At 37.7% G+C, this 27,798-nt stretch overlaps 1 long non-coding RNA gene across 3 annotated transcripts in view; it reads left to right on the forward strand.

The window, feature by feature from the left end:
- LOC123614056 (uncharacterized) overlaps positions 1 to 27,798 on the forward strand; it is a 440,858-nt gene that overhangs the window by 89,872 nt on the left and 323,188 nt on the right. The window lies entirely within an intron of this gene.

Here is a 27,798-nt window from a genome sequence, read left to right on the forward strand (position 1 = left end):
TACACATAAAACTAGCCATTAAGTGTAAAACAGTGAAGTAATTTGCAAATTTTCCTACGGCATAATAAATTAAGCATGGAGAGCACTAGGAATGTAATTTGCAGTCATTTATAATGCAGCATTTTATGTTAATAATTCAAAATCACATGCTATTTGGAGACACTTCTAATCAATGTATTTATGAAATTGTCAACTGTGACTGTTTGGGTTCCATTTAGCTAAACATTTCAACAGAATTTGCTTGTTGTTATTTAGTGTTTGCTTGATGGCTCTTTTTCCTCATTGTTAAAACTTCTTTCTGATCACACCTCCAGACAACTGAAGTCAATGACTGCCTTCTCCTCTAGCACCAAACCCAGATGCTTCAGACACTTTGTTTAAAAGTTTTAAATGGAAGGGAGATGAGTGCCTGGATCAATAATTAATTGAAGAGGAAAGTTCATACCTTGTTAAAGAGTCGTTTAATATTAAATACATTTCATGTCTCAAATCCATAGACACTGACATTTCTTTAGAGTTGATAATCATGCCTGTTAGGGGCCATTTCTTTATATTACCATCTTTATTTGGATGGTTTTGAACATGAGGAGAAGACTAAATATTAATAAGTTGGCTTGTCGAAGGTTTATGATAATTGGAATTTGTCCAAGCAAAGTTTAATCCTCCTGAGGGTATTTCAGTAAAACTGAAGAACAAAACAATCTCAAGACCAAATGTAGTTAAAGTGGAAATTCAGAATTGACTGTAGTGGTACCAGTGGTACCCTATGCATTAATAACAAGGGAAACCGTACTGGCTTGCTTTCTCGTTCTATATCCAGATGAGTCAAATATTAATTTTTTAGTTTTAGAGATTCTGTGAGATTTTGTGATCTAAATAGAAGTGGACAAATCCTTTTTTTTTAACCAAGAGAGACATGTCTTCCATCCTTCACTTGGATTACTGATGTGTCTTGAATCTTACAGAATAATTTATACCCTCTGTGAATCACATTCACCGTGTACATTATTGTCACTCACTTGACAACAGTGGAAGCAGTGGTTGGACAACACCAACTTAGTCCCTATAGCTGAAAATTGTCACATACGGAAAAGAGATAGAGGGGAAACTGTAATGTGGCTTAGGTTTGGGAACACTCTCAGTTGGCCCTTGTGGTGCGTTCATTTTTGAAATTCCATCAAAGTTGTCATTTTCATATCTAAAACTTACTTACTGACTATGCAATGGACAGGAATGCTGAATAATGTGACATTGGGGAAAAAACCCAATACTATAGTGATGATTGTGGGAATATTCAAAATATTTGATAAACTTTGAAAGTATGTTGTGGGTTTTGACGAGAAAACCAATTACGTTATAAATGCACATGGGAAGGATTTTTAACCACAGAATGTTCTTTTAAAATTATGAATTTAAGAAGTTCATTCTGTTGTCAAAGGAAAAAACTCATAAAATACCAAGATATTACAGAAACAATGAAATAATTTTATTTCTGAAAAACTTTAATGATAAAGCACTCATCTGGAAAAATGTGAAAGATAAGTACATTTTTCATGCCTTAAAATTAGGCATCACCAAAATACTGTGCAATATTTTAACTGATAAAACATATAGAAATCTGAAAACCCCTGGCTTTTATGTTTTTATTTCCTTTTCCTTTCTATAAAATAACTTCAAAGAACTTAAAGGTGCTTTTTTGTGTTTTCCATAGAGTTTTAAGGGATTTTACCTGGGACCTGAAACTAGAATGAAATATTAGTAATGTCAGATCAGTTTAGTGATAAAACTTGTCTCCATCATTGGCAACTGGATCAGGGGCTCCAAGAACTTCTGTATAACAGTGGACAGAACTCATTTCAGAGTCATTCTGAGTTACCTCTGTTCCTAGTTTTGTACAATTCAGTCTGTCTGTCTGTTTTTAGTTTTGTACAATTCAGTCTGCTATTTCCCAAAACTCTTAAGTTGAATGGAAGAAGTCAGGTACCAAATTGTATGTACTGTGTGGTTCCATTTATATGAAGTTCAATATAAGGCAAAACTAAATATGGTGACAGAACTTGGAATAATGGTTTCCTTAAGAGACAAGTGAATAGTGACAGGGAAATTTGTGCTGATTCACAAATCAAAGATCATAAATAATGTGTTATATATTCCTTTCAAAATATGTAAATCCAAATATTATTACAAATATATTTAGACGTATTGATGTTAGGTACATAAATATTTACAATTGTTATACCTTGTTGATGAATTGACCCTTTTATAACTATATAGTGACTGTCTATGTCTTTTGTTATAGTCTTTGATGTAAATCTGTCTTGTCCAAGTATAGCAACTCATGCATTATTTTGGTTTTCATTTACATGAAATATCTTTTTATATTTTTCAGTCTATGTGTGTCCTTGAGGCTAAAGTGAGTCTCTTTTAGGCAACATATAGTTGGGTCTTGTTTTCTTATCCATTGAACCACTCTGTGCCTTTTGATTGGATAATTTATTAAATTTACATTTAAAATGGCTATTGCTAGATAAAGGCTTACTGTTGCCATTTTGTTAATAGTTTTCTCAATGTTTTAAAAATTCTTTGTTTTTTCTTCCCCTATTGCTGTCTTCCTTTGTGCTTAGGTGGTTTTTTGCTTTTTTTTTATATATACACTATGGATTTTTGCTTTGCAGTTACCTTAGGCTTATGTATAACATCTTACAGCCATAACAGTCTATTTTAAGTGTACCAACTTAACTTTAAAAAGCTCTACACTTACCCTCCACACACATTTTATTGTTTTGGTGTCATAATTTACATCTTTTTATATTCTGAATCCATTAACAAATTGTGTCTACAGTTATTTTTAATACTTTTGTCTTTTAACCTTTATACTGGCATTAAAAGTGATCTGCTCACTATTATTACAACATTAGATTATTCTGAATTTTACTGTATGTTCTCCTTTACCAGTGAGTTTGATCAACAGCATGCAAACATTACTTCCCCTGATCTGGACACGTACTCCTGTCCCTTCCCCTGTGCTGTCTCAGATGAGAGCCTGTCCTTTTACGTATATTCTGCCTTATGTATGGTTTTAAAATTTTTCATTTTTTTCTTTACAATTTCTCCAATTCTTTGTTTTTTCTATTTTGTTAAAGAAATAATTATAAATTATTTAATAAATACAGCAGTCCTGTGACTTGGAAGAAATTTTGTAGCCTTTTTAGGTTTGTTCCTCTTCCACAAAATGAGGGTATGAGTTGTCTGATAGAAATACAGTATGAGCTACAAATGTAATTGAAAATATTCTACTAGTTACACTAAAAAAGTAAACAGAGAAACAGATGAAATTAATTTTATAGTATGTTTTAAACCCTGTGTGTTCAAAATATTATTTCAACATGTAGGTTAACTATATAAAAGATACAGTTTATTAATGAGAAATATTATTTTATTTGTTCCATAGTCACCTTTTGTACTAAATGTATCTTACACTTACAGTGTATCTCAACTCAAACTAGCCACATTCCAAATACTTAATAGCCACAGTAGTTAACTGTTTTAACCTCCCAGTGCAAGTCTGATCTCTGAGGGAAATTAAGATTATAATTGAACTTGCTCAGTCTGCTAAACACCGACAAAGTTAATGTGGTGCTCGATGGACTATTCTTACTGTCCTTGCCTTTATACTTTTAACACCTGTACTTAAGAGTACGTTTATATTTCTTGGGTTCTTAAGCATTCTTTCCTCTTTTCTTCCTGGCCTTACGTAAAGTTACGCAATCAAAACTGCGTCTATTGAAACCTCCTTTTGCACATAATCTATATTCTACTTCAAGGTCTCCTCTCCATGGTATTTTTTTCCCCTCTATCCTAAAATCAGCCTTCCTAAAATCTAGGTTGCATGTCTTTCAATTTCATATTGATAATTTCATTCCTCCTTGTCCGTCTGCATCTTATCCATAATGCCCCTTTGCTCCCTCTGTCTTCTGAAAGCTGAAATTGTCAGCAAGACAATAATTTATGAGATGCTCTACTTTTAGGAGAATGAGGCTCCAGTATATACCTCAATTAACAGAAGTCCCCCACTGATTCTTTATCTTGCTTCTGTGTCAGTTTTGTCATTTCTATTACAAAAAAAAAAAAAAAAATGTTATCTTGTAGCCTCTGTTTGTCTGAATTATATGCCCAGATGTCTCAGAACAATATGACATTAGTTTTTCACTTTTGTGTGCTCATGAAACTGCTCAGCTGGTAAATTTAAAAACAAGTATGTACATGCCTTCCTTTCAATTTTGTGACTGTTGAACTCAGACATAACCCTTTCATTTCAGACGTAAGTCCAGGCCAGCAGATAATCAGTAGCAGATTCCAAACTTCAGTGCTGTGAGAGACCTAGGAATCCTATCAATTACATCCCTTATTTTGTAAGATTGGGAAACTAAGGTCTAGAAAGTTTCTTCATGTTTGTATACATGAAGCCAACATCGAGGCTCTTTTGATAGCCCTTTGTTAAAACTTAATTTCACTTTGTTACTTTTATAATTTTGTCAGTTGGTAGACACCTAAGGCTACATTTTTGTCTTTCATTTGTACGTAGAAGACTTTTGTCTGAAAACACCTGGACACCACTTTCATTTTGCCAGTTCTTACTGTACACATAGCAAACATTTGAATAATGGAAAAGTGAATGTCACATCTATTCACTTCTGTAATTCTCAGTTTTGCATGGACTTTAAAATCTGTCTTATTATTTTCTTTAAAACCTCTTTGATGATATCAGGGTAAAAAGTGGCCTCACGGTGGCCCCCCAGGTAATATGTCATCCCTCATTTTCTGATCTTATCTGCTACCACTCCCCTCCTTGCTCAGTCAGCTCCAGCCACCTGGCCTCCTGGCTATTCCTCAAACACACTGAGCCCTTTTTTGCTTCAGAACATTTGCACTTTGGAGTTGCCTTCGCCTGGAGTATTCTTCCTGCACTTCTCTAGAGGGCCCCTTGGCTTTTCATCCCATCCTCACTTCAGCCCTCTAATCCTCTAATGCGCCCTGTGTAAACCAGCAATCTCTCCCAGTTACCTCCCGCCTCTGCCTTGCAGATATTCCTTTCCTCCCTAACCCTGCTTATGTCAAGAACTACATCAACTCCCTCCAGAACTGTGCCGTCGGCTTCTGGCTCAGGCCCCTCTAATCACTGGAAATCAGGTTCTGACTAAGGAACTTCTTTGTCAATGCCTCACTGTCCTTGTGTTCCCACCACTCAATCCATACTTTTGAAAAGCTGCATATTCTTCCTACATGCAATTCTCTCTACCCCCCACCCCCCGAATATTTTTTTACTTTCTCACCTCCTTATCAAAGCAGTTTTGGCTGCTTCGTGGTGACAAATGTCTCCAAAGACATTTATTTCAGCCCAGGGTCTTTGCTTTGTATTTTACAAGTAAAAGGCCCATTGGGGAGGCTTTCTCAGAATGAACAGAGGGCTGCTCAAATTAGTTATTCAAATGTAAAGGAGGTAAAATATTAAAATATATGCAGATGTAACCTTTTCTTTTACTTCATTTTTTCAAGAAGATTCTTCATTTTCAGTTTTTTGGGCCTCCTGGGCCTTTTGTAAGCTGAACAGAACCGGAAAAAGCCAAAGGACTTCAGTTGGTCTGCATGAGAAAAGGCGAGGGAGAGACAATAAAAGGTAGAAAGTCAGTGACAACCAGATGGCTGAGGAATGAGGAGTTCTGAGGGGTTTAAACAGATTTTAAAAAAAGGAGTGGAGTTTTATGAAAAGAAAGATGTATCCAAAAATGATGTTAGGCATTTTTTCAAAGTGTATGTGATATAGTCTCACTCCGCTTCTTCTAAAGAAATCTTTGGTATTCATCTGTGATATATTAGAAATCCTCTTAGCCCAGACAAGTTGATTAATTGGTAACTGGTTAATTAATTTTTAAAAAAAATATATGGTTATTGTAGGGACTGAAAAAAATGTTTCATAAGAGTTTTCATTTTAAATTGGAAGTTCATACTTTGAGGCAAGGCCAAGAGCTATTGAGTTTGAGTCAACGACAAGATATCTGAATTATTTCACTTGTAACTAGTCAATTTTAATCTTTATTTTCTTTATTTGGAGCAAGCCCTAAGAAGTACCTGGGAAATAATGTAAGTACAGAATAATTGTATATTTTTACACAATTCCTAATCTTTAACAGTTGTCTTACCCACACCCAACCCAATAGCAATATTTTAAGCAATACTCAAGTATTACAAAGCATTCTCTCATGTTTTCTTTTTCACTACAACCAACAACTCTTTTACCTTATACATTTCTCATTTCATTGATTTATATAATAGTAAATTAAATGATCTAATCGCTGTAACAGGTACAACTGGTAAAAGCAGGTTTGGGGACAAACACTACTGACTCTAAGTGAGCAGACAACTGGTGGTAGGAGAAATACGTCACCGTACCAGAGAGTGGGACAGTATGCTGTCCGCAGCGTTCGCTGTGCTATGGTTATTAACAGAGTTTGATACAGAGAATGGAGAACATTGAGGCCAGTTCAGTGCTTCTCAGAGTCTGACTTGTGTTTCTTTTGGAAAACATTGGCTTTGAATCCATCAGCTGTAACTGAGATTTCACAAATCTCCACCTCTTATAACACAGAGGATTGAATAAGGCTTTGGAAGTCCGTCATTTCTAGTTTTTATACTTGCCATCCAGGGTCAAAATATCATAGGACCAAGTTTTGCAAAACACAAATGAACATTGCATTCTGTGTTTCCACCAGTATCCTCCATAAGAAGGGATGTAATGTTAATAAAAGAACTATTTCTTCTTACGCATCTAACTTCAGGTATAATGTCTTTTCTGTGTCTCTCTTTGAACTCTGTATAAACTACAAATTTTTCTCAGTGTTTCTTGTAAATGATTTTTGAAATATCTTCTTATCATACTAATTCTGGGGGAAGTAGCATGGCGTAATGGATTGAATAGGCTTAATCAGTTAGGCAAACCTAAGTTTGGACCTATGGAATTATAGTCCTGTGATTTTTGAGCAGTTTGATTGAGCTTTGTTATCCTCACTTTTAAAATAAGTATTAATATAACCTAGATTGTAGAGTTGTGAGAATTAAATGACACAATATATGCAAAAGGCCTAGCACAGTGCCTGATGCAGAGTAGGCATTTGATCAATGCCAGCTATTTTTAGTAACCATCTTCCTCAGTCTTCAGTCCATCCCAGTGATGATGTTATCAGTTCCCCACATGTGTTAGGTATTAATGCCTGCTTAGCAACTTAATATTTGAAAACTACCTTGGCAATGCACCAAGCAGTCATATGAAGCCAGAAGAATAAAAGACAGGATTGAAGGCATGAACTCACCTCCCACATCTGACTTACTCAGAGGTTTGCAAAAACACTTTGATGGCCTGCTTTAAAAGTACCAGCGAAGTAATGCCTTACATTGATATCCTTATATGATTTATAGTTTTGTTTTGATTTTTTATTTTTGCTTTTTATGGTTTAAGTGCCTCCTCCTTTCAATTGATTCCATTTGAAAAGATGGTTTATTTTAAAGGAAAGTGCTTTGGTTGTTTCAAGGGTCTGCAGTACATCAAACACATCTCCAAGGCCAGTGTAGAGTGTTCTTCATACACATTAAATAAAGCTTCTAACAGGCTGCATTACTGGGCTCACTCAGCTTGCTCTCCACAGCCAGTTTCAATTTCACTAAAAGGAAAGAATTGGTAATTAATTATCTCGGCCATGTAATGAGTTTCCATTACTTGGAATTCAATAAAGCTCTTTCATTGTGACCAGGCTGATCAATAGCACAGAAGGGCTAATAGAAACCATAGATACAGCTGGGATAATAGAATGGCTATAGGAAATTAGGCTGGGTCCCTGGAGCACTCTTTCTTCTCTCTAGGGAGTGGAAGCTACTCAGTAGCTCCTTTTTTTTTTTTTTAAGAAGACTCTGTGAGGCATTGAGAAATGAGTAGGCTATTATGTTACTGCACAAGCTAATGGAAATTACCTTTACAAAATCCATACACACTTGGAGCTGGCATGACTTTGGAGATCATTTAGTTGTATTACTCATGGATCACCATGCCTTCTAGATGGCCATGGTTTGTTTGTTTTTTTTTTTTTTTTGGTACCAAGTGATATCATCTTTTTCTTTAACACCAACCTCCTCATTCCCTGTCACTACTGATTAGATCAAAGGGTGTAATTGATTTAAAAAAAAACAAAAACCCAACCAATCCTTAGAATAGTAAGAGGCTTATATAGTTGCCTACTGTAGAAAGATGTGAAAGACTAAAGGGATGTGGAAGAGGTAATTGATTTTCTGTGGAATTTCAGTCTGGGACTAGGAGAGAATGTAATTGTTTAGCTGGGGTTTCAAACTGATAGCCCCTACAAAGTGTGGACTCGTAAGGAAGGGTTAGGACAATGATTAAATCACATTTGTAATGATGCCGCCTGCCCAAGAAAGGAAAACCACACATTCCAGCATTCCAAGACAGGCCACAGAGCACAGCTAATGCCTGAGAGTTTACTTGTTTTAGTGACAATCTGTTGTGTTTTCCTATGAGAATTCTGCTTTTCTTAAGATAACTTGAGTAAGTCCCTGTTCCTTTCAATCAAATGATCCTAAGTAGAACTCCGGTCCAATTCCTGCATTTCTCAAGTAATGAGCCAGCTGTAGGTAGTAGGGGTACAGGTATATGTACAGGCAGAGGCAGAGGCATAGGTGTACTGGCAGCATTACCACGGTTGCTGGAAGTTGTGCCAAGATGAGAACCTGGGTGTGGCAGATTGTATTTTCCAAAGCTGACTACCAACACATCTCCTATCCTACATGCTCTTCGGCACTGTGACCTTGCCAGTCCTCTACCAGGAAGCAGAGTGTCTTTTACCTCTCCCTTGGATTTGGGGAAGGCTCTATGACTGCTTTGACCAATAGAATACAGCACAAGTGACACTGTGCAGTTCTGGGTGTAGCTCTTAACTGATCTGGCAGCTTCTGCTTCCTCCTTCTTGGAAACCAGCATCATGCAAGAAGTATGACTTCCTCCAGGCCACAGTGCTGGAGAATCCTTGGATAATGAGATGCTGCATGGAAAGGCACATACACACACACACACACACAAACACACACACACACATACACAGAGGGCACAAAGAGCACTGAGATGTCAGTTACATTAGTAATAAGCCATTTTGAGGTGAATCCTCAGTCACCCCAGCTGATGGCACATGGATTAGAGACAAAAGTCTCAGCAAAGCTCTTTCCAAATCCCTGACACATAAAAATGGAGGAGTTATTTTGAACTACTAAGCTTTGGGTTACCTTCTTATGCAGCAATAGGTACTTGAAACATTAGGTCACTTAGCTTTCGAATGAGTTTTATGTCCACGGGGCCTCAGTTTTTATTGGAATAAAACAATATATTTAGCAACACATCCAAACAACTTTTTGAGCTAACAGTTTATTTGGTAAGTAGAAAAGCATGTGAATGTCACGTTAAAGTCACAGGAAACATTTCAGACAAAGGCTCAAATTATGTGACAGATGCAGTTTCATTAATCTTCACAACAACACCATGAAGGAAGGTATTGTTACTTCACTGTAGATTGAAAACTATGAGAAATTTAGAAATATAGTCTCAAGATTCCACCATGTGTCAGTGGTACCAAATTTAAGACTTTCTCATTGGTGGTTACTTATCTGGGTTCCAGTAGCTGGGGATGCTCATAGGAGTGTTCTTAGATGCCCATTCTATAAAATCAGTAATTTGTTATATTCTATTTGTGTTGCAAACTTGTGGTCAGTATCCTACTGGTTAGGAAGGACCAGCTTCCAGTTTTTCCATATCCACACCAACACTTATTACTGTCTGTCCTTTTGGTTATAGCCATGTTAGTGGATGGGAAGTCGTAACTCATTGTGGTTTTGATTTGCCATTCCTTAATGACTAATGATGTTGATCACTTGTATGTGTGTTTATTATTTTTTTTGTATATATTTGTTGGAAAAATGTCTATTCAAGTCTTTTGCCCATTTTAATTGGATTATTTATCTTTTTATTGTTGGATGTCAAAGAGTTCTATAAAGAACTCTAGTGTGCATACTAGACCCTTATCAAAATATATTATTTGCAAAAATTTTCTGATATAAGACATTGATTCTTTTTTTTAATTGAAGTACCGTCAGTTACAATGTGTCAGTTTCTGGTGTGCAGCACAATGTCCCAGTCATGCATATACATACATATATTCATTTTCACTTTCTTTTTCATTAAAGATTATTACAAGATATTGAACACAGTTCCCTGTGCTATGCAGCAGAAACTTTTTTAAAATCTATTTTTATATATAGTGACTAACATCTGTAAATCTCAAACACCCAAATTTATCTCTTCCCACCCCCTCTCCCCAGTAATAATAAGATTGTTTACTAAAGACATTGATTTGTAACCTTTTTTGGTATTATGTACAGCATTTTAAGAATCTGATGAATCCATGGACTCTCATAGCAAAGTGCACACTCTGTAAAATTTTGCGCATATTTTCAGGGATTTCACAAAGCATCCTGAGGCCACTCCATGGAAATCTTAAGAGTCTATGTCTCTCCACCTCTCCCCAGGTTGTGTATGACAATGCATTGCAATGAAATGAAGAAAATCACTCTTTTGGCAGGTGCTGTGAGGATCCCATTTGGTGACAGAACAGTCTTGTTGGGAAGTTGCCTTGAGACACCTTCTTAGAGTAGGCAGTTCTATACAGAGCTAAGTGTGTGGAGTCTTCAGAGGAGAGAAGGAAACTGCATGAGACAGGGAGAGATTTTTTCCCCCTCTTTTTAGGTGGGGTAGAGAGAAGGGAGAGAGAACTTCGGCCAACTGAGAAACTAAGAGAGGGCTGGAGAAGAGAATTCCCAGGACATACCCTGATGAATCAGAAGTAGATGGATGTTTCCCTGGGGCTGATCAACAGCCCTTGCTTAACTACCTTTGTCATGTCTGCTTCTCAACTAGAGAGAAAAAGATGAAGTGAAACAGTGAGAGCTATTTAAACAGACAACTGGAAGCCAGAGGCTGGGGAACGTTTAGACCTTTCTATTTTTCTAAAGCCTGTTGCTGGGGGAAAAAAAAATCATGAATCTAAATACTAATTTTTTGGACATGCAAAGTTACTGTTTAAGCCAAACTTAATGTCTCATGACAAATTTCCTCCCTTCTGTCTAACATTATTATCTTTTCTTTTCAAGAATAATCAAAAAAATTGTGCTCATCGTTTCAGAATCAGGAATTTCAAGGCATCATAGAAACGTAGCATTTAAAGGGGTCTAGAATTTAAGCCTTATACTTAATTCCCTATTCATCATGCTTGGTAAAAGGTCACTGAGGTTTTGCTTGAAGACTCCTGATGAAGGAGAATTCACCACCTTATAATAAGCTACCCAGTTGATTTGGTCTAATTTAGAGAAAACCCCTTCTTCACTGTGCTGAAGTGTGCCTCCGTGTACTTTGGACTCTCATCACACGTTATGCCACTTGGAACCGAAGTATGAAAACTATAGGTAACTCTCTATTTACCATCATCTCTGCCATTTATGTGGTAGGTGCTTTATATTATATTGTATTTATATTATTATTCACTTAGACAATTAATCATTACAACTCAGGAAGGTAAATGTATCTTCCATTTAATAAGTAAGAATTGAGAATTGAATTCATGGCTCAGAGAAAATAACCCAGAGACTGGGATTTTAACGTTGGTCTAGATGATCCCAATGTCTAAGTGATTTCTACTAACTATCACTGTCTCTCTAAAAATAACTAATTCTTTTTTTTTTTTACCTGAAAGGTTTAAATAATAGAAGATAATGCTATTTCTCACTATTCCCTCTTCACTAAGCAAATAGCCTCAGATTCTTCTAAGCAAAACCATGTATTAAATATTTCGTTCTTGTTGCAAAGCTCTGCCAGGTACTCCAAACAACAATCTTTTGAGTGGGAAGTTGGTTTCTTAATGAATTAACTCACAATCCAACACCCACAAGAGAAGGTAATACTGTAAAGGACTCTACTCCTAGAGCAAAGTGCAGTCACCATTGAGGATAAATAGCCCCATCCACTGGGCACTTGGCCTTTGCAATTATTTTGTTAGGTCATACTTTCTTCTTTCTCTTTCTCTATCTACAAATCAAGGTCAGTCGTCACTTTCTTAATGTTACTTTGCTGCTGGAAAAAATATTAGATATCTCATTTTTAGCTTGACAAATGGTAACATCTTTGTTTTCATTTGTTCTCATGGTTAACAAGATTTAAATAGAGACAAGCAAGCTGGGGAATTTCCATCTGTCCATTGAGTTAGACTTGCATCAAGGTAGATGCTCCTAAAGATATAGAAATGGACTGAAGAAGTCACCATTCCTGATGAATACAGTCTGGAGGCCATATGGCCAGTGATGTCCCACTTTTTCACCAGATTTCTAAGTCTTGACAATTATGTTACTCATATGGATAGTTACAGAGCAGGCTCTTGAATTACTAGTGCTGCATGGCTGTGACTGGATGCCTCGAAGATTTCTGCAATGACCAGGCATCGGATTTTCAATAAAATTTCTCTGAATTTTCACATCTCGTGATATATAGTAGGGCCTTCATATTAGATGAGGGGCATTGTAGATGAGTCCACACTAGGACGTTTTGTGTGTGTGTGTGTGTGTGTGTGTGTGTGTGTGTGTGTGTATTTGTATTTTCATGCCTTTGAATGCCTCATAGGCATGTTTTTAGAGTTGTGACTAAAAATTAATTCTTCACTGTTTAAACAATGTTTTCCCAAATCCTTTATGGACCTAGCATGATTCTGTTTATCTTTATACCCTGTTATTTCATGGATTCAGGAGGGGTTTAAAACCAGTGTTTTTAACAGAAAGGTCTTATATTAGTGAACAGGGAACTGAAGCCTGGGAACCCTGTAAGTTTGTAGCACTGATGATGGACGCAGGCTACTTCTGAGTTTGCCCTGATTCGCTCAGCTGACTGTGTAGGTGCAGTAGAAGGTCCCCATAGATTGTTGCGGGAAGACGTGGGGAAGCGGAATCCTTTCCTGGGCAGGCAAGTGTGAAAGAGAAAAGGAGAGCAAGCAAGGCATGGGATAAAAACACGTAAAATCTCTGTTTAAATATGTATTGAAGATTGTTTAAAAATATTTTGTTTTTGCCTTTTGGCAAAGCACTGCAGTGATTCCTGGGGATGCCTTAGAGGTGTTGTTTGTAAATGATAGTCTTTTCCACTAGTTATTGTAGTTATTATTAACTTATTCATTCTGCCAATATTTACTGAGTGTCCGATGCTGTCCTAAGTTTGGCGCTCTAGTGATAAACAAGACCGAGACAGTCCCTACCCTTACGGAAATTCCGTGAGTAGCAGAATAGTGTGAATTTGTATTTCACAAAGAAAGAAATAACCGAATTTCAGATGAAAAAGGCATTTTTTTTGTTTGTTTAAAGAAATCTGTCCTTTAAAAAGCTACCTCCATTCAATGACATAGTATAGAATTTTAGGATTGTGCAATAAATATTTGTGGACCGATGTTATTACTAAGCAATGCTAATGTCTCAGCTAATATTGTCACTATGGTCAAGACACACTGGTCTGGTGCCAGGCCTCTCTCCTGAAGGCCAGACACCTGTGCTCTGCTTCAGGACGTACTTACTGACTTTGTACTCTACTCTCTGAGAGCTACGTCCCTCCCTGTATTTCTGAATTCTGGAGAATGCCTTAATGTGAGCTCCAGGTATTCACAACAGTTTGTTGGGTCTGGCATGTGGGGGTGGTTGAGGGAGTAGCTACTAGGAGGGGAAAGAATGGAGGGAAGTCCTCAAGTTTATTTATCCCTTTATCTCTTTTTGTAAACAAGTTACCTAAGTTCCAGAGAGCAGAAGGCCCCCAGACGTGACAGAGCCAGGCTGTCCAGTTCCCAGTGGAGTCACCTTTCTCTTTCACCCTCCTTGCAGTTGGGCCATTATAACATTTCTTTGGAACAGAAAGTGTCCACCATGATAATAGGAAGCTCTTTGTCTCTTTCAGTCACCACTGCATCCCCAGTGCCAGAATAGTGCCTGAGATATAGAAGGTGCTCAGTAAATGTTGATGAAGGAATTAATAAGCGAATGAAATAAAGGCTATTGATCACAATTAAGTACAGTTTGCAGGAGATCGTGAAAATTCAGTTTTGCGAACAACATAGTGAATCCAAAGGCATGTGGAGTGTTTTCAGTGGCCGCATTCATCTTTCCCACTTGTGTCTTGGTGGCCACCTGCACTGCTTTCTGCTGCCTGTATCGCTAGGTTAGAACATCAAGTGAAGTTCACTCAATCAGAAATCATTCATTCAACCAGTAGGTAGTTGGCTATGCAAAAGGTTTCTGGGGGATTCTCCACAAATAGGCTTTTATTAAAAAAAAACAAAAACCAATCACTTGAATTAGAGAGGAGAGGCCAAGGGATGGTCTAATTTACGCCTTGTATCCTGGCCCGCAGCATCTTAGCATAGCTGGACCAGCACAGCAGTAAGTAAGTGAACCCCCGGAGAGGAGCAGGCTGCCCAGGCAGACTGTTGTCTGGCTAGAGGGTACAGTTGATAAATAAGACAAAGAGTTGAGAAAGGAAGGGTGGCTCAGTTTCCTTGAAAAATCCTTGTTTTCATTTTGTTCCTTTTATCCCATGACCCCAGATGAAGTATTTCTTGGCATAAGCCCTTAAGAGAAAGGTTCCAGCATGTCCCATTTACCACAGAATATTTCAGATTTATTTCAGCACCATTCACAGCAGCCAATGAATGGGGCTATGAATGGAGGTAGTTAAAGAATGGCTTATTATTTCTGCACCTATGTTAGCTGAAAGTAGACACTATAAAAGGTATCTCAGAAAGTAAATGTTTTCCCTATCAAAGTTATACCGTGAGGTACAATTATAAAGGATTTGATTCTTATAAGTAATCACTTAGCATGTTCCCCAGTATCCTTTAAGACACACAAGCGATTTGGACTTGAGGCAAGACAGCTATCTAGATAAAGGAGTGATGTAAGTTTTGATTCTAAGCAATTAATTAACTGATCTGAAAACCTTAATACTTATTTGATACCATAAGCCTGGTTTAAGTATTAGAAGACAGGATGTCCTGTATGTTCTACTAGTAACATTCTGTATGACTGACCTTAGAAAAGCCACTAGTGTGCCCCATATCTTAGTTTTCTTATCTACAAAATGAAAATAATAGCCACCCAAGGCTACCTATGGTGGGGTGAATTATAACGTGCAAAAAGTTACATTGAAGCCTTTATCTCCTGGAACTGTGAATATGACCTAATTTGGAAACAGGGTCTTTGAAGATGTAATCAAGTTAAGATAAGGTCATTAGGGTGGACCCTAACTGCATCTGACTGCTTTTCTTCTAAGAAGAGGGAAATTTGGATGCAGAGGCACACAGAGAGAAGGTCACGTGAACTACAAAAGCACCAGAAGCTACCAGAGTCTCAGAGGGAGCCCGATACAGCTGACAACTTGATTTTGGATTTCTAGCCTCCAGAACAGAGAGTATACATTTCTTTCATTTTAAGCCACCCAATCTGTGGTAATTGGTTATAGCAGTCCTAAAAGTGAATTCACTACCTAAGTCACGTATTATGAGGTTAAAAATAATAATATCTGTGGAAAATGTTCTGACATCTCCTTCATCAGGATAAATTGCGATCGAAATAAAAAGATTGCTTAAACTTTTTACATCTTAAGATGTAACCAAAATGAACTTCTTTAAAGCAGACAGTGTTATGGAAAAGATAAATGTAACACTCTGTTACAACTACTTTTTAATCACTAAAAAATATCTCATAACAAGATTTTAGCCTTAAAAATGTCTCCAGTAGTACTCTGAAAATGCAGCAGTTCCTAAACATTCTTGAATAGTTAATTTTCTGCCTTTTTTCATTTTATAGGTTTAAATGATCTCTTTCCCTGGGTACATGAGATTTTTCCAAGGAAGCTTGAGTGTCTTACTCATTATACTTAGAGTTTTGGCTTTCCCACAGCTTACACAATAACTAGGAAATTAAAACATAGCAAAATGTAAACAAATTTTCTGAAATGTAGCCACAAAAATCCCTTGATAGGTCTGATTCTCCATTCACCACCCCAATAACTACGGAGGTGAAATACTATCCAATTGTAGTCGTTTTGCAATGTTCTTTGTTAATCCGAAAGAGTAGTTAGTCCAAAATAGCACATTCATCATGTCAGAAATGATGCTATGCTTTAGAGAGGATTGTGGTTTATTCCCCCTTCTATATATGTCTCGGAGATAAATGGTCCATGAGAGGAATCGTTGTTATTATTGTTCTAGACACTTGTTAGTAGTTCCTCTTTATTTGTCCTGATTTCCTTGAATTTGAATTGATCTGAGCAGAAGATGCGAGTTAAATGTATCAGACTAAAAACTCAGAAACTAGTTTACATCCTCTCATTTTACAGATAAGGGAAGCAACACATAGCTGCTCAGCGACCTGTTGAAGGTTACAGGGGGATTTGGTGACAGAACAGAATTCCAGTTGCCTGACTTCATCCAGTGCGGTGTTCTTTCTTCTGTAAAACCATAACGGTCAGACAGACTGGGTATTAGTTCCCAGATCTCTCACTTACTAGCTATGTGACTTTGGGTAAGTCTCTCGAATTTTCTGAACATGCCTTTTCTAGTTTATAAAATGAAAAAAAATCAGGCTAGTAAAAGCTATGGTGTAGCTAAGAGAGAAATATCCAAGCTGAGAAAAGTTCAGTTTCCTACTCCTCCATCCCTTTGTCACATTAACTACTACTTGTCCTTTCTTTCTCAGACATGGCTTTGGGGACATTGCTTCCTTGACCCTCAAAGGCTTGCATAAGACCCTTCTTTGTGCACTTGTAGTCCCTGGGTTGTTCTAGTGTATAAGCTCTCCCCTCACTCCGCTCCAGCTGCCTGATTATTGGACTATTGATCTTTGATTACAGGAACCGTGTCACATTCACTATGATACTTTGGCACCTAGGACAGCACTCGGGGGAAAAAACAAAAGCTGTTCAGTGAATGATCAATGAATGAATTGTTTAGTGCACACATTCTAGGGGGAGGTGTTTTGGAAGCATATCTTCTTATGGAAAGAATCTCATCTTTTCCACAACTGCTACCAATGTAAAGCTTGGAGAAGTTCTCACACATTGTATGGATAATTCTTTTCCCAGTGATTTTTTTTTTTTACCTTCATGTTTATGTTTTGCTTAGGATACTGGAAAAATGAATACATTACCTGAGTATATACTGACTAAGGGTGGAGGGAGTCTAGGAAGCCCCAGGCAATCATAGTTTCTCCAGAGAAAATTCACTCCAGAATCACGTCTTCACTGACCATAAGCCACAGTGTACTAAACTACTTGTATATAAACTAAAGATTTCTGGCGTAAAAGAGGAAGTTGTAGAAGACTTGAAAAAGCTCCAAAGTTATTGTCAAATTTCCTGGATCTGAGCCCAGGCTTCAGTGTTCTTATTTATAACGTGGAGATACCAACATCCACCTCATAGAATTTTTGTGAAGAACCAATAAGAAGATGTTCATGAACACACATTGTAGATGGTGAAGCACTACATGAATGTAGAGATGTAGAATTATGAGTTGATTACTGACCTGGAGGATGACAGCTAATTCCTTTGCTTGCTTTAGTATCCAGGACTAGCAAAAAATGGAGAAAATTGGTCATTTAATCTTATTAGAAACCAGGATGCTATTGACAGTGTGCTAGGGTTACTCAGCCACTGATGCTCGGTGACTGCTGGAATGCTCCAGTCTGCGCTCAGGGAGCAGAAGGAAGAATAAGGCATGAACAAGCATTAACTCCTGGAACATCTAATGCTAAGAGCAGAAATTTGAATGAATAGCAACACTTTTCCTCTAATACTAGAGCTCTGTTCAAACATGCTTTTCAGAGGGTAAAAGTCTGAAATTCTCAAATTATTTCTTTTTAATGGATCTTTGATCTGCATAGTTCCTAAGCTATGAGTCCAGGTACCCCCCAGGATATACATACTTGACGGTAATAACAGCAATCACACTTGCCTGAGAAGTTCGGTTTAACTCTAGTGTTGTGTCCAGAGCTTTCTCTAGGGCACCCTAAATCAAACCGAGGCTCCTGTACTGCCCTTTGACAGGACCCATACCAGTAGACCTAGGCAGTACTTCTTGGAGGCCATAACTATTTCCACCTATTGCTAAAACATATTCTGAAAGTGACGCCATTCAGCCAGCCTCACAATAGTCACCAAGATGGAATTTCTACTGTCTTTCACGTCCTCTTCCAAGGATACCTGAGGTTTCTTGACCTGTTTTTCCTTCTAGTGTTCTTACGTTTAACCAACTGCAGCAAGGTAGATGGTTTGTGGATTAAAGAGACAGCCATCACCACACACATGCATACTTGGGATAAAATGCTAGGGTTCCCTGGCATATTTAGTCAAAGATACAGAACTCCCCATCAGTGAGGAGGCTACACAGTGTAGGTCCAGATGTACCTACCCTTTGACAAAGGGTTTTTCTTTGTTTCCATCTTAGTTGCTACCACATTCTAAGCAGGTAAATCCCATCAGAATTGAGAGAGGAGATAAATTCTTGCTAACTCTTGCTATTGCCCTTTTATATTTAGGCGTATAGCTTCAGTATCTCACTTGTCGAAGAACTTACAGTAATCATCTGTCTTCCATATCAGGGAATATTTACAGATATCATGCTTTTCTGATCCTTGAACCAGATGCCTCATTGGCAAACCCACATCCTCATCCAGGTAGCAAGGGCAGAGTTTTTGTTAAAGTGTCCCTTGAACAGACATGTACACCTACATTGCCAGTGTCCTAGAAAGCTTGTGTCCTGTGTACCTGCTGAGAAATATTCAGTGGGTGGAAGTTGTAAGGATGAGATGGGAAGCACAGAGAATAATTTTCCCATAAGTAGAATTATAGGTGTGACTGGTTATTCTGCTCCCTGCAGAATGACACCTTTGAGAAGGTTCAAAAATCTCATCCCTCAGCAGCGATTGTAGCTCCCAGCCATCGGCATAGAAAATGGAAGATGCCATGAGTGGTGAAGAAATCTTCCCACTGAGATGTCTCCTGCTGACACTTGCTCTTTGTTTATAAGGTCACCAGGGAGGATTTTCTCTGTTATTTCACTGAAGTTCTCTTCCATCCTTTAGAAAACATGAAAGTTCAGGGAAGGATTCCAGTATATTAAAACTAATGTTTTTATTTTTCACTTTTTGTAAGAAGCTCATAGACTGTTTTAGAACCAAGAGAAAAACCTATAGATGATTTTTTTCTCCTTGTTTTTAATTTTTGAATAAAACCAGGTAGGTTTCACTATAAAGGCTATTTAAAAATTTCTCTCTCCATATATTTGACCATTATATAAAGACATTTTTCTTTTAAAGTTACAAATGAGCCATTGTAGATTTCAGCAATTTTTTTTTGAACGTTGCATGTGATTTAATGATTTCAGTTATGAATTAATATTTGAGTTATGTCACTACTTTCCAAATCTTCCATAATTATAATTCAATTTGTCAAAATTTACTTAATAGCCATGTGCCTAAGCATAAGGGAAACACTTGGTCTGTTTAGCAAACCTTCTGTCGGAGCAGAAACACAAGTAGACTGTAGCAGTTGATTACTGTTTTAGTGTGGGTAGGATGTGCCATATGATGCAAGATGGCTCCTGCCAACTAAGTCAGCACAGGATTTTGTTTAGCAGAATTTTGTTTAGTAAGAAAGAGTTTTGATAAATAGTCTTGTCTCAGATGGATTAAACTATTGATTTACCAATACTGTTCCTATCTCGACCCAAGGGGACACTGTTGATGCCACTTAGAAAATTACAAACTCTCTGCCATATGCATGTTGTCTAGCCCATGCTTCAACCCTATCACCTTTCAGCAGATTGCTTTAGACAAGAGATCTCATGGGCAAGGAATCTGCAATGCATATAAGCTCACTTGCTGATTTAATACAAGAGAGTCCTAGACATTGACCTTGTCTTGAGTTATTCTAACTTGGCAGGGCTGTAACACTGCAAAGACCTGCAAATCCCTTTTTAACAAGGCTACCTGAACCAAATGGCCCCAGTCCAAATACATGAAAATTTAAAGATGTCCAAGATATCAGTGGCCTTATAGTATTAAATAGGAAGACTGACACTGCCCTTAACTCAGGTCTACTTATTTATCCAGTCAAAGATTCTGTCTCCAAGCATAATAGCTGCTCTGTTATCACTTTATAAATTACTGTGCATATTATTTCAATAATGAACTGGGAGAAGGCATTCTGTTTGAAGATGTTAAAGGCACCAAATGCCCCACTAAAATCCCCAGATGTTCAATTATTTGAAAGAAATTATTTCTCCTCTAAGCAGATTGTATTTTTAATTTTTCCAGAAACAGCAGGTAGAATGGATATTATAATGTCCGTAGATCCCACGGTCCTTGAAGTGCCCACAGGTATTGCAGGCCAACCAAAGTGGTTCTCAAGGCAAGAGGCAAGGCAAGAGGCAGGCCAAGAACAGGATGCAAGTGCTTACAGTTCTGCTTATGAGTCCTTTCTTTCATCAGGAAAAAAAAAAAAACCTATAATTTTCCACGGTGAGAGGGAAGTTGGCAATACCTACCTACTTGGCACTAAGTAAACCTAATTTGGCAAGATTTATAGTGTACCCATTGCAGAAATGATCCTGCGTGCACATCATGCACTGTGTCTAAAAAGGCAGCCTAATGCATTCTTTGCTACTTTAATGATGGTATATTGAGCACAAGTGCTCTGTGAGTTTTGCATGGAGAGCTTTCCCTTGGCAAACACATCTACATTATTGTGTGTTGAAAATATCATATCATGTATATCATATATATGTTTCTGCATCAGGGTATGTGAATTTTACACTCTGTAGTTCTATTGTATGTAATTTTCTTTCAGCATAGTCTAGGCTGAACACTCCTGGTAAGAAGCAAAAAAAAAAAAAATTAATGGATGCAAATGGAAGACTAAAGAAAGGTGAAGCAAGTTTTTAGAATAAGAAACGTGAGGCTTGGGTCCTTGTGGGAAGCATCCATTGTGTATGCTCTGCTAAGTATTTTTCTTTAGCTGAGCTCGTTTCCTTGCTGTAACATGATCAAGTTTGAGTAGGTGATTTCTTAGCCTAATTTCTATAATAAGTCTGGTTAAACCAGAACAAACATCTATAGACAAACCTTTAACTTTACAATTCTGTACTCACATATAGTCCATCCATCTTAGTCCATTGGACTTCTCAGATCTAAACATGCCCATATTATAAAGACAGAATAAATACAGGTAATTGTGGGTTTCTAAAGGAGTTTTCCTGTGAAAAGTTGTTCAGGGAGGTATTGATGGTTGAGCGCAAATGAGGAAGGGAGTGTTCTTGCATTCTGGGTTGGCAGGCACCCCACCAAAAATGAAATAAAGGAGTAACTGGTTCACTGAGTAGTCTGGATGCTATAGAATACAAGCATGAAACAATGTCATTTTCCCTTCAGTGCCTTCAAGCACTCTCTGTGGGTTAGTCCTTTCTCTGCCCCTGGATGAACCCTTAGACAGGTCTTATCCCTCAGATGATAAACAAACAGTCCCTTGTTTGGGGATTAAAACCTCAGTCTGATCTAATAATCACACAACTCCAGTCCAGAATATTAATCAAGACTTCAAATGCCTGTCCAGGTAAGTCTTCTTCCTTCCCCCACCTTGCACCTGACCCAGGCATGAAATCCTAGAGTGCAGGGAACGGTCAGGGTCATTCCTTCAGTACTTCCTAGCTGTGGTTTTTTGACACCCTGGCTTTGGAGGGGATAATAAGGGAAGTAATAGACAATGGCAGAGTCTTAGCCTTCTCTGCCTGGAACCACTGTGATCTGCCCTTGGTGCCATCTAGATGTGGCAGGTGTCCAAAGATGAGCCTATCTTTTGGACAATTTTGTGGACATCTAGGGAACCCACTGCCTCTTTTTCAGCTGGGCACAGTTGTCCCCTTAGCTTCTGTGTTTCTTGCAATCCAGCCCCCTGGAGAGACAGAAGCACGACTGATTGAAGGAGATGGAGTAAGGTTTAGAACTAGGGCTAGGGTTAGGTAAGAGAGAAGAAACTAAACATGCCCTGAATTCATCATCAATTTCTCAGCCTGAAGGAGGCCTGAGCTAAGGGAAGGAGCATTGTTTTTAATTGTGGTAAGAACATTTAGCATGAGATCTACCCTCTTAACAAAATTTTAAGTGTGCGATGCAGTATTGCTGATCATAGGCCCAGTGTGGTATGGCAGATCTGTAGAACTTTTTATCCTCTTGCATACCTGAAATTTTTATATTGGATAAGAGCTCAAAGTTTTGATTTATTTCCATGGATGGGACTAAGATACTTAGACTGAACAATTTTTTACTGTCCAAACTCATAAACAAGTTGTTTGTTATCTAGAGGTACTGGTACATAATGTGTCCTGTTTCACATTTTGCTTTCAGTCAAAAGGAAGAATTGCATTTTGCATCTTATTTTAACTGTAAAGTCATTGGACTACATAGATAATATTAAGGTTCTTAAAATATACCTTAAAGTTTGAACAGCCTTTTCCCCATATCCTTAATTAAATATTGCCACCAATAATGCAATCACTCTTTCTGTAGATAAACTACTTCTGTGCTTTCCTCTGGGCTAGGAACACTTCTCTGCGAATCCCTAATGGTTCCTGAAGAAGGACATAAGGAATCCCAGGAGATATGAATTTGTAAGAAATATTTTGAAAAGAGATCAGGCTCATCAGGGACCTGGTACTACAGCTCCCTTATCCCCGTGTCATCTGCAATGATGAGTTGGAAATGAGTCGCTGCAGTGAGACAGCACATGGTTTGAATGCCTTGGAAAGGGAACATTTCTAATAATAACACTAGGACTAATGAGTTTCACATTAATTAATGAAAGTGACAGTAGTTGAATCTTATTCAAATAACATGAATACAAACAAAAACATGCCGAGGCTTGCTTGTCACACTGCTGCACTGAATGCTACAGTCTGTTAAATAGCTGGGCCTCGGCCAGCAAAATACCTGGAGTGCTTCATGGAATAATAGCCAATAGTTTACCAGTCAGCATCCTAATAAATGTGAACTATTCTTTCATGGCTTTAGGTACGAGAAGTGAAGCCGAGATGTCTGTATTTGTGAAAGAAAAGCCTCTCCTGTACTTTCCATATAACTATGAGGCTTCCATTATTGACTTTCTTTCCCCAAAACCATGTTACTAATGATGGGGTCCTGAGATTTTTCTCAGAAGGCCAATGAGTTCCTCCCAGACTGATCTCAGAGAGCAGGGTAGGTCCCCAAATAGAAAAGTATTGTAATACTTCAATGCATTCTGTAATCCTCTGTGGCTACCTGGGCTTTGCTTAGACATGGTGTGCTCTTATATCAGCATGTGCATATGGCCTGTGGTTGCAACTTTACCTGAGCCAACTTTTGCAAGATGTTTTTTTTTTTTTAAACAATTGAGTGGGACTCAATGGGTAGAATTATAGCATCAAATCATACTTTGTTTTCAGTATATATTCTCTCAACCTGCACCATTTTGCCTCTGTATTGCCAGAGAATTTTATAGATCCTTCCAACCTAAGGGTTCTTAGAGCAGAGTTTCTCAACTTCAACACAGCTGACATTTTGAGCAAGATAATTCTTGCTTTTTGGGGATGTTCTCCGCATCCCTGGCCTCTATCCACTAGATGCTAGTAGCAAGTCTCCCCCAGTTGTGATGACCAAAAATGTTTCCAGACATGACCAGATGTCACCTGGGGAGCAAAATCACTCCTTACCCCCATTTAGGACCACAGCCACAGAGAAGGTCCTCTCTCCCTTTCAAGGCCCATGCCTTGAAAATGCCTTGACTATGACTCACATAGTGTAGCAAACCTGGAAATAGACTAACAGGCCTTTGGTGGAGTCAAATTTTAAACTTTGAGATGTGAATGTTGCCAATTTTCTGAAAGAATGAACTTTAACAAATTCATTGAGATAGAAAATATGGTTTTAACCTTTAAATAGACAATGGTGGTTTTGAAAGAGCAGGTGCCTTTTAAGAACCTGCTTCTGTTTTGAATGATAAAGACTGCTAATAATTCTATTAATACTAATGTTTGAATGATTCAGGTATCACTAATAGTAAAATTGCCCCATAAGATGTGTGAGTGTAAGTCAATCTTTTTGTTATAACAAATGTGAAAAAAAAAACCACATAGAATAAAATTGTTGTACTTGGGATTTTGTTCAAGGATGAAAACCAAATTAACAGTTACAGGAACAGAGCCAGGTGATAGGTAAAGAGGAAGAAACAACAAGAAAATGTAATAGTTACAGGAATAGAGTTAGATGATAGCGAAAGAGAATAAAAGAGCAAAGTGGCCCAAAATAAATGGATTCAAGACAAAATGGTCTAACATGGCCCTTTTCTCAGGGTTTCAAGTAAGAACCATTGCACACAGTTGAGAATGAGGATTCAAACCTCCTTCTCTTTGAGAAAAGAGCATTTAATGAATGTCTGTAAGCGCGTTGCCCATGCTGTCTAACTTATTAATCCTTCCCCAAAGCCCGGAACATTCAGAGCTGCTTCCTTTTCTGAAAATAATTGTAGGTGTGTGCTTAGGTTGAGAAATTCTATGGCAAACACCAAAATTAATAAAACAGAAAATATTTCAAAATGATGAAAGTGTTCTGATCGCTTTCCTATCCCACCCTCAGAAGCAGCAGGAATCTACTCAGCCTTAATAGTTATCATCTAAGCACTATGAAGTTTTTAATCATGATGGTTTGTAGGAAATACCATTAATATTTTTAGAAACAAGGAATATGTTTAACTCAAAAAAGCCCAATTTTGCCTTCTTTTCAAAAGCAGCAGCTTCTCTTTAATATAAGAAATTAAGTTTCTATGCCAAAAGCATGTTTGCAGGTTGATTCGTTTGTTTTCCTCTGAAGCATTTCTGAAAATACTTTCCTTTTTACTAATTGCTAATTAACTCGAATGCAGTTCTTAGTAGGGCTCTGTCTTGGTTCCTGCATAAATTCTTAGAGGGCTATCTGCTAAGTAACCCCAGAACTTACCAGATACCCACAAAGTTATTAGGGCTGAGAGAATTGCTTATATAATGTGAATAAAATTACTTTATGGGCTGATATTATAAATTATTGGTCCCCAATTCACCCTTTAAGAAGTATTCAAGAAGCTGCTATTTTATTTGAATATTTCATACACGAACATTTCATTCAGATGCATTCTAATGCTACAGGACTAGGAACTTGAAACTCACTTTCAAGCAAGGAGTGTGGTTTAATGGGAAAAGACATCAAATTTATTATGGGTAAAGGGACATGAATCCAAGGGCCACTTCCCCCAGGTATTTGCTGAGTATGGTGGAGAGGGCACTGCCATGCTGTACAACTCAAGGAGTATTTCCCCCGTTTTGGTCTTTATAAAAAACCTGCCCCATGAGGTAGCTGAGTTAGCAGTGGGTCTTTTCTCTGAGACTTTTTATCAGGCTAGTTTTTCCAGGCCTCCTTGGGAATTCTTGACACAGAATATACTCTCCACACCAACTGTGTAATTTTATTTTTGTGACTTTCAATTTTAATGTAATTTCAAACTTACAGAAAAATTGCAGATATAGTGCGAAACACTCCCGTATACCCCTCACTCAGACGTCCCAGTTACTGACATTTTATCACATTTGCTTTGTCATCTTCTCTCTCCCTTTCTCCTCCATTCTTACGTGTGCATATACACACATAAAAACAAATATGTATACTATTTTTCTGAACCATATGAGAGTAAGTTGCAACGTGATGCTTTACCACCAAATAGCTTAGTGTGTATTAGCTAAGAAAGAAACAGTTCTTATATAGCTATGGTACAATCCTGAAAATCGTAACGTCAACATTTATAAAATACTGGTCTCTAATTTATGGATTATTCAAATTTAAGCTATTGTCTAATTTAAGACTTTTATAGAAAATAAAATTGTCACCAGGATTCAATCATGAGTTGTGTTTACTCTGTCTTGTCCACTGTACTCTGGAACAGTTCCTTGGTTTTTCTTTGCCTTGCATAACCTTGACATAATTTTGTACAGTATCTCTCAACTTGTGTTTGTCTAATGTTTCCTCATTATTATATTTAGATTTTATTTTTTGCAAGATTCTCATGTAAGTGACACTATATTTTCAGCACACTGTATCAGGATGCACATGATACCAGTTTAAACTGTTACCGGGGATGGTAATTTTGATCACTTGGTAGAAATAATGTCTAACACATTTACCCACTTTAAAGTTACTATTTTTCTTTATAATTAAAAGTATTTTGTGGGGAGATACTTTGAACCTATGTAAATATTCTGTTCCTCATTAAATTTTCACCCACTGGTTTGAACATCCATTGATGATTCTTGTCTGAAGCAGTTATTAATACAGTGGTTGCCAAATCATGCTTTTCTAATAAATCTCCATATATTAGTTCTGAATACTATTTTCCATCAAAAGGAGCTTGGATCCTTGAAGAAAGGCTGATCTCAGGGCTGGGGATGAGAAAATGCAAGATAAGCTTGGACTATCCTGTGGAACAAGAAAGCATGGAGTTTCTCTAAAAACTATGAGAACATGTCAAAATGACATCAAGAGCTGGCCTGAAGGGGCTCCAGTGGCTAAATCTTGGAAAATTAGGGCACCAGAAGAAGGGATATAATGGGTCATAACCCACTGAACAAAGCAGGACTAGTAATGTAAGAATTCATGGGTGGGTACTGTACTGGATGAATGAATGAATGAAACGTTTGTAAATAGAAAGCTCTTTCTTGAGTAGAATGCCAGTTTTCCTTCTAGGGAATCATTCTTTGAAGGGAGTGTGTTATCATTAAAACTCTACTCCATAAGCCAGAACTTTATTCCAACATACTCTTCCTGAGAGACATAGGAACATGGGGTTCTCCAGAGGTGTCCTTGCTTTGGGAAGAACAGTGACCCATCTGTTGTCAGTCCCTGGGAGCATGGCACAGCAAAATACTTCAGCGGTTTTTTGATGACCAGACTAAGACTCCTAGTTTTATTCCTCCAATGAGAGCTGCTGATGAATGTGTTTGATAAAACTACCAAGATGTCATTTTAAAAGATCACTATGGATTCCTCCTCACCTGTGGACAGGTAAGATGCCTGTCTTCCCACTAGTCAGAACCCTAGCTGTGACAGTGTTTGCTGTTGACAGATCTGTCTTGAATATTTTGGAGCTTGGGGTAGGAGGCCCACCTATTATATGTCTAAATATTTTAAAAGTTGTGTACCTATTTTTATTTACATATAAGATTTGCTAAGTAAAATATATTCTGTCGCCCTACCCTGAAAAATGCACCATCAGAATTACAAATAAAAGTATCAATGTATGGCTTTCATATAACTAAAAATTAGCTAAAAAGCAAAGCTGGCTGAATTTTATTATTAATGCACGTATCTGAGTGTTCTCTTATTGTACAGTGGTGTTTCCCCATGAAAACAGGCCTCGAGGAAAGAAGTTCGGTGCAGGTAGCTTATTTAGGAAGTTACCCTAAAAAGCACAAGGGAGAGAGTAGGGAAATTGAGGTAGGAAAGGAGGAAAGCCGACAAGTGTGTGTTAGTGAACAACTTACCACTGTGGAGAACTGGGC

This window comes from Camelus bactrianus, chromosome 20 (genome assembly GCF_048773025.1).
Source record: "Camelus bactrianus isolate YW-2024 breed Bactrian camel chromosome 20, ASM4877302v1, whole genome shotgun sequence".
NCBI classification, from domain to species: domain Eukaryota; kingdom Metazoa; phylum Chordata; class Mammalia; order Artiodactyla; family Camelidae; genus Camelus; species Camelus bactrianus.